Genomic DNA, 6901 nt, shown 5'->3' on the forward strand with positions numbered 1-6901 from the left:
GCGAAAGGTTTTATTGTTAAAACAGGAACATTTCAAGATAACATTTTAATATCCTGCATTAGGGGCATTGTTGTTGGCATGGTCTGTAGGAAGGGTGACTGTTGAAAGTGATTTTGAATAGATTGATCATCTAGCCTTTCCCTCCCTCCATACCTCCTCCTCTCCATCCATGCAGAATGATTTACCACAGGGTATTTGTCATGTGACCTTGGAGAAGGAAGAGGCTGGACTTCCCAGTGGGCGGCTGGAGACCCAGGAGTGGTGGCCTGAGCTCTGGTCTGGGTCAAGAGTGAAATAGTGCGTGCCCCACCTGGGAAGAGGAAGCCAGCCTCTGTCTCTCCACAGACCCTCAGTAGACAGAACAAGCCACCCTCATTGGGGAGGCACTAGCTAGACCATCTACAGACAGTGATATTTACCACATCCAAAGATGTGAGCAAGTGTCAGGGCACCCTGATGCCCAGCGGTTGCATTTGACACAAGAAATGAGTCCACATGAGAGTCTTTTTTCTGTTTGGGGGACTCTCCCCACTGTGAGGGACACAGGAAGATCCCCGTATAACAACCCCCACCGTGCCTCTGGTCTCTGCCTTGTGGTGAGTGGGCTCTTGTCCTGGGCTCCACCATGCCAAGAGTCTGCATGGACTCCTCATTAGGAGCTGGGAAGGCACTGGGCCTGGGGGCTAGAGAATGCTCTGCTGACAGTCCTGAAACTCCAGAACCAGAATCTAGAATCATGGGCTGAGGTTCCAGGCTTATCAGATTCACTGCCCTGGAGGGCTAGGGCCGATACAGGACAGCATGTGCCCACTGGAGACCAGCAGACCAGCTCCTGTCTCTGTGGACTGTGAGCTGGGTCCTCATGTCTGAGGTCCTGTGAGGATCCTGTGACACTTGCAATAAAACCCTGTTCTGATCAAACCAGCAGGAGTAATGAGTCAGCTATTGTCCTATGTAGAACCCTGAGGAGTCAGAGCCTTCCCACAAAGCACCTGGGCAGACTAACAGGCTTGGTTCCCTTCCATATCCCTAGCCCCTTGCAAGGTAGGGAGAAGCAAACAGCTCCACCTAGCTGAGGCTGCAGATTGGGGTTCAATCTCAAAAACAGACCTTTCCAGGGATGGTTTATCAAAACACACAGCTCTCTACAGTGGTTCCTGAGCACCCAAAGGGCTGTGGGAGTCCAATCAGACACATCTTGGTTCCAGGAGGCCCCAGGAGGCCCTGTGCCATAGCAAACAGGCATCCCTGAGTACGTGCCCTCCTTCCAGGGTTCTCCCTCACTGCTGTCTACTGCCCTTCTCCTGGCACTGCCTCAGGAGCCATCACTGCCTTTCTGTGTACTCTTGGGACCTGGCCTCACATGATCATTCCTTGGGTGTGGCTGTGGGTTCTGCGTCCTGTCCCTGCTGCAGCCCTCCCCAGACTCCTCCTCCTCTTCTTGGTAGTCTCTGCAGAACCTGTGCTCAGAACTATGCTGGGCCACGGAGTAGGAGTATTCATCCCTGTGTGTGCCTGGCTGCGACCACTCTCATGATCAAGCTGCACAGGGGTGAAGCTCAGGGTGGCCGTCAGGGGTCAGGTGGATGGGGCATTGCTATTCCACAGCACAGCCTGGGGGAGAATGACAGCATCGTATTGAATGCTGAATGCACATACTATCTGGGATGACGTACCCATAGGACAGAGTTTTCAGGGATGGCCACCATAGCTTTGACATCTGGCCCCGTGTCAGTCATCTTGGAGAGCAATGGGCACAGCCCTGTAGTTTTGACGTTGATGGAGTGCCTTTACCTGAGGTTTGCTTCTCTCATGAATACAGCCCTGCATATCAAAGCTGCCTACGGCTGTGGCCAACATCCGGGCTCCTGCCTAGGGACAGGAGTCTCTGTCAGGATGGTTACCTAGCTGTCATTTGTGCTTTCTCTAGAATCTTCCCTGGACCCTCCCATTTACAGTGTTTCTAACTCAGCCGTCAAGGGCCTTTGGTAGCAAAGGAAAGGCAGACCTGTTCCCGCCCTCTGCCCGCTCTCTGGCACTTCCAGGAATTGCCAGCATCATGGATTTGGCCCCCCGGCTTCCTGGTAGCTCTGAAGATGGTTACCTAGCTGTCATTTGTGCTTTCTCTAGAATCTTCCCTGGACCAACCCATTTACAGTGTTTCTAACTCAGCCGTCAAGGGCCTTTGGTAGCAAAGGAAAGGCAGACCTGTTCCCGCCCTCTGCCCGCTCTCTGGCACTTCCAGGAATTGCCAGCGTCATGGATTTGGCCCCCCGGCTTCCTGGTAGCTCTGACCCAGTGACTCCTGCCAGCCTGGGGTGGAGACAACCCCGTGCTGCCTCAGAACCTGGAGCTCTGGCACCGGGTGTGGGCACTGTGCCTCTGGAGTTCCCGAGCGGTCTGGGTGAAGTGTGTCTGCACATCAGCACCAGGATACTGGTGTTCCGATCGTGGGTAAGATACAGCTGTGACAGTTCGGCAGGCTTTGGCTTTGAGGCTGGCCGAGGGTGGGGTGGAACATGCCTCTTCAGCCCAGGCTGCTCAGAGGCCAGGTCACCTCCCGATCACCTGCCCTTCTTTCTGCTGCCCGGGGTAAGTGTAGAGGACTCTGCACTGGAACTGGAACAGGCCAGGCGCAGCACTTGTAACAGGACATACGCTTTGACTCCTCAAACAAGCTTATGTTACTAATCAGGTCCTGACCTGTGACCGAAGCTTCCCCAGTGGCAGGAGTTTATGTGGGGAAGCAACTTAAAGGGAGCCAGGACTCTGGCCTGGAAAAAATCCTGCAGAGTGTGACGTGGGGTTTTTTTTCTTTTCTTTCCCTTTAAAATAACTTTTCATCTGAAGGAAGAAAAATGCTGACTGCTGTGTGTGGCCAGTGGACCCCTCCCAGGGGTCCTTTCCTGACCAGCAGCCTGGGATCGGCAGGATCGATTCCCAGAGAATGCACAGCTCCTCAGCCAGGCTGGGTGGCTGCCTAGAAGGTGGGTCACTTCAGGCTAAGGACCTCAGGACAAACTCTCATCCTTGGGACACAGCACTTCCTGCTGTTTGGGAATTTTAAATTCCTGTTGGTCCAGCTTGGCACTCACACGTGGGAACATTCGGACAAGGACTGTCCTCGGTTCTCTTCACTGCAATCATAACTTTCAAACCCCAAATTAGTCTATGGGAACCCGGTTCAGGTGAATACTCACATAACCATGTGCGCACACAGGAGAACATGAGTACACAGACGTGTACTCATGCATCGGTACATCAGTGCCAGTCATCTTTCAGCGTTGGGTCATGTTCTGATGGCGCTTTTACCGAACCTTAGCATCTAGATGGCTGCAGGGGACACTATGGAGCCTATTTGGCTTCAGTGTCTGCGAGGGAAACCATCAGCCTCTGTGCTCCGGAGCCTCCAGAGCCTCAGAGCTCAGTGCACCTCCGGAGATGCCCCTGGCTCGCTGCTACAGTCAGGGACACTTTTCCTTGAAGCCGTGTGCTCAGGAGAACACAAACATCCCCCTGGTGACTGTGTCACAACCTAGAACCATGGGCCCCACAGGTTCCAAAGCAAAGCTCAGACCTGCCTGGTGTTGCAAACCACATGCTCCTCCAGAGAGCAGGTGAAGGCCCTGGCTTGCTGTCCCCAGAGGGAGGGAGATAAGCATCTATCTGTGCACAGCAGCAAACACAGGGTGTGCGATCCACCATTTTAGTCCCTCCTCAGCACGGGACACACAGCCGCCTGTTGAGAACAGGTCCCATAAAGTAGCTAATAGGAGGTTTTACAAGCTAAGTTTCCATTTACTACCTCCAAGAGGCATGCAGAACCACAGACAGAGCGATCGATACCCTGCCAATCAAACTTTGCAAAAGCTCTCTGGCCCATTAGGCCTCCGTGGGCTAATCACCACGGAGGCTGGTCCCCAGCATGCACCACAGCTCCCCTCCAGCCTCCGTCAACTCCCATCTGCTAGCCCATTGAGTTCCCTGCCAGCCTTTTGGGAGCAGGATTCTTCATCCTGTGTTCGTTACTACCAACAGCTCTGATTGCTCTGACCTGATTTAGACAGAATAAAGTGAGGCGGCCATGGAGGGGGCTGTGGAGGGGTGATTACCCTGCACAGAGAAGGGAGCCTCTAAGGACCCCTGGGAGCATCTCTTCTTATACATTTGAGGCTCAGAGTTGGGGTTGGGGCTGTTGTGGGCAGAATGAAAGGTCTGTATTTTAAACATTGTTTTGCTGAAAAAACACTCTCCAGTATGTGAACATGTGAAAGTCCTGTCACCAGAGAAATAGTCTAAATGAAGCTATTGCAAAACCACCTTCAGAGCCAGAATAACAAGGCTGTGCGTTGACGGCAGAGGTGGCGTTGAATAGTACAGCTCAGGTTTTCAAGGTCTACAGGTTTCTTTAGATAAAACGCCATCACTCCGGAGACTATTTCATGAAAACAAACTCCATTCGGCCTTCCTGTGTGCAGGGAAAGCACAGCTTCTCACAGATGGCAAAATATAAAGTTCTGGTTTATGGAGGAACCCAGGCAGACCAGACCTTCTGACCTCTGGATCAAGACAGCTGTCACTGTGAACCTACTGTGTTATTAAGGCCCCTAGCCTGTAAATAATGAGGGAAAGGGCCCCAGTGCTGTGAGCTTGGTTCAGGCTGTGGGCAAGGTAGGGAAGTCAACTTGGGTGGAGGGTGGTGGTAAGGTCCTTAGGGAATGGCACACAGGACGGTTTGTTGAAGGGTGCAGGAGAACAGTATGTGGTAGGAGAATGTGACAGGATGAATCAGGCAAGTGGGTGGAAGGAGATTGGGGAGGGTCTCCAGACAGTTGTGGCTCAGGTGATCGCTTCCTAAGCTTTTGAATAAATATGTTGTGTATAGAACCAGGTTACCTATGAAAACATTGCATCCGTTAGTTTTAAAAGTAATTTCATCTTATCCTTCACACATGGTGATGTTGGCTAGGACTTTAATCAAAATGTAAAATTCAATTGTTAAAAAATCTGTATTGGGGGTTGTTCAAGGGGATAGAAAATCTCATTTAAAATATCCACATTTAATTATATAAGACAAGAATATTCAAGTAATTACAAAAGTTGTATTTAGTGACTGGTCTGGTATACTTTAATTTTTCATTGAGTTAAGTGTACTTCTCTCCGTTTATTATGCTCAGAGAATATGAAGATGTTTCTTTTAGCTACAGACGATCTGAGCTGCCCTTGGTCTGCAGCCCATGGCTGGCTTGGGGAAAATGGTTGCTTATCCGAAGGGCACCTTTCCCCTTTCTGGGGCTGTTTGTGATCTGAGTGTGGGACACCTTTGAAGACAGAAAAATGAACAAAATTTACCATGTAGAACATTTTACAAGAACAAACAAAAATCCCCAAATCGTTGGTGTTCTGCATTAAAAAGAAGGGGTAAAGGGGCATGAAGCTTTCTTTCAACTTGAAATCTTATTTCTCTATGCTATGGTTTACACAGCATGTAAAAACAAACATTCACGTATGAAAAAAAAAAGTAATGTGTGTAGTGGAGGACGATGTCCAGTCAGGACCATGAGGCCCCTCCCTGCTACTGTCTTACCCTCATCCTTCGCTCTAGGTCTTGCTTACATAAAGCTTTTGCAGGGCCTAGGGAAGATAGGACCAGCCAACTTCTCACTGGGTGCAAGTGACTCCCAAAGGATCCCTCTGCCCCCAGCTCCCAGACAGCCACAAAAATCCTGCCACAAATGGCTGCTTGCTATTCAGAAACTTCATGGGAATCTTAGCATATATTTCTGAGTAGAAAAAACACAAAGTTAATCTGAAATAGGCTTCCAGGGGCTTTGCCAAAGTGGCAGATTTTCCAGGGCCCCATGACTAGGGAATGGCCCCAGGAGACTCCTGTCTCTTCTGCTGATGAGCCATAGTGGATGCTAGTGTTGGCAGAGAAGGTCAGGAGCCCAGCCCCATGCTGTCCAAGGCAAGGATTGCACAGAGGGACATGCTGGTCTCTAGAGACAGGGACTGCCACCCACGGCCCATGTGACCAGCCAACAGCGAGGCCTTGGGCATCTTTCTTATGAGGGATCTGTGATTGGTTATCCCTTAGGACGCTCAACTCTAGGCTCATCGGTGCACATGTAAAATTCAGTTATAGCAAAGGCCCTCAAATCAATTTAGCAGCCTCCCTACCTGATATCCAATTAGACTCTGTAGCCTCAGGTGAGGTCTGGCCACTTAATTATCAAGAATCCATTAGGTCAGTTTTCTGGGATCCCTTCATCTCCGTGTTTCCTCTTTACTGTCTGTTCACTGTCCGTCCTTAAGTGCTGTAACCCCTATTCCTTTGCTGGATTAAGTTAAATTCAACCACTGTCTACCTGCAAACCCCATTGCTGTGGCCCTATTGTGATGGTCTTCAGGGAACTCTGCTGGGTCACCAGTATCCCTGGATGACTTGGTCCTCAGCAGGGTGTCTTATATGCAGAATTTGGAGAGAGGGGGCTGGTGGTAGAAGCGCTGGCTCCTACTGAGGTGATCTTTGCTGCCTGCTGTTGTCTTAGACGTGTGGGGTCATACTGTATGGCTATAGGTGTGATCACAAAGTCTCAGGGAGACCGCACTCCCGTGACAGTGAGGGTGCTCACAACACATGTCTCTCTCACTCTCATGTACTGGCCATGTGATTAAGGCGGTGGTTTGCAGGGGCTTTTCTGAGTGCCCACTGGGCTACAGTCCAGGGTGACAGCCAACATGTGAAAGATTTAATTAAATTTTGGAAACACTATGTGAAAATAAATAATAAATAGTTTTCTCTGTGGCAAAATTCTCGGGAACCTGTAATGGCTAACGAGCATTCTGGACTCCCGAGGGAGGGAAGATTCTGTACACGGTTCCCAGTTTTACGTGGCCG

The sequence above is a fragment of the Nannospalax galili genome, unplaced genomic scaffold (assembly GCF_000622305.1).
Source record: "Nannospalax galili isolate Female #2095 unplaced genomic scaffold, S.galili_v1.0 scaffold1223, whole genome shotgun sequence".
Classification (NCBI taxonomy): domain Eukaryota; kingdom Metazoa; phylum Chordata; class Mammalia; order Rodentia; family Spalacidae; genus Nannospalax; species Nannospalax galili.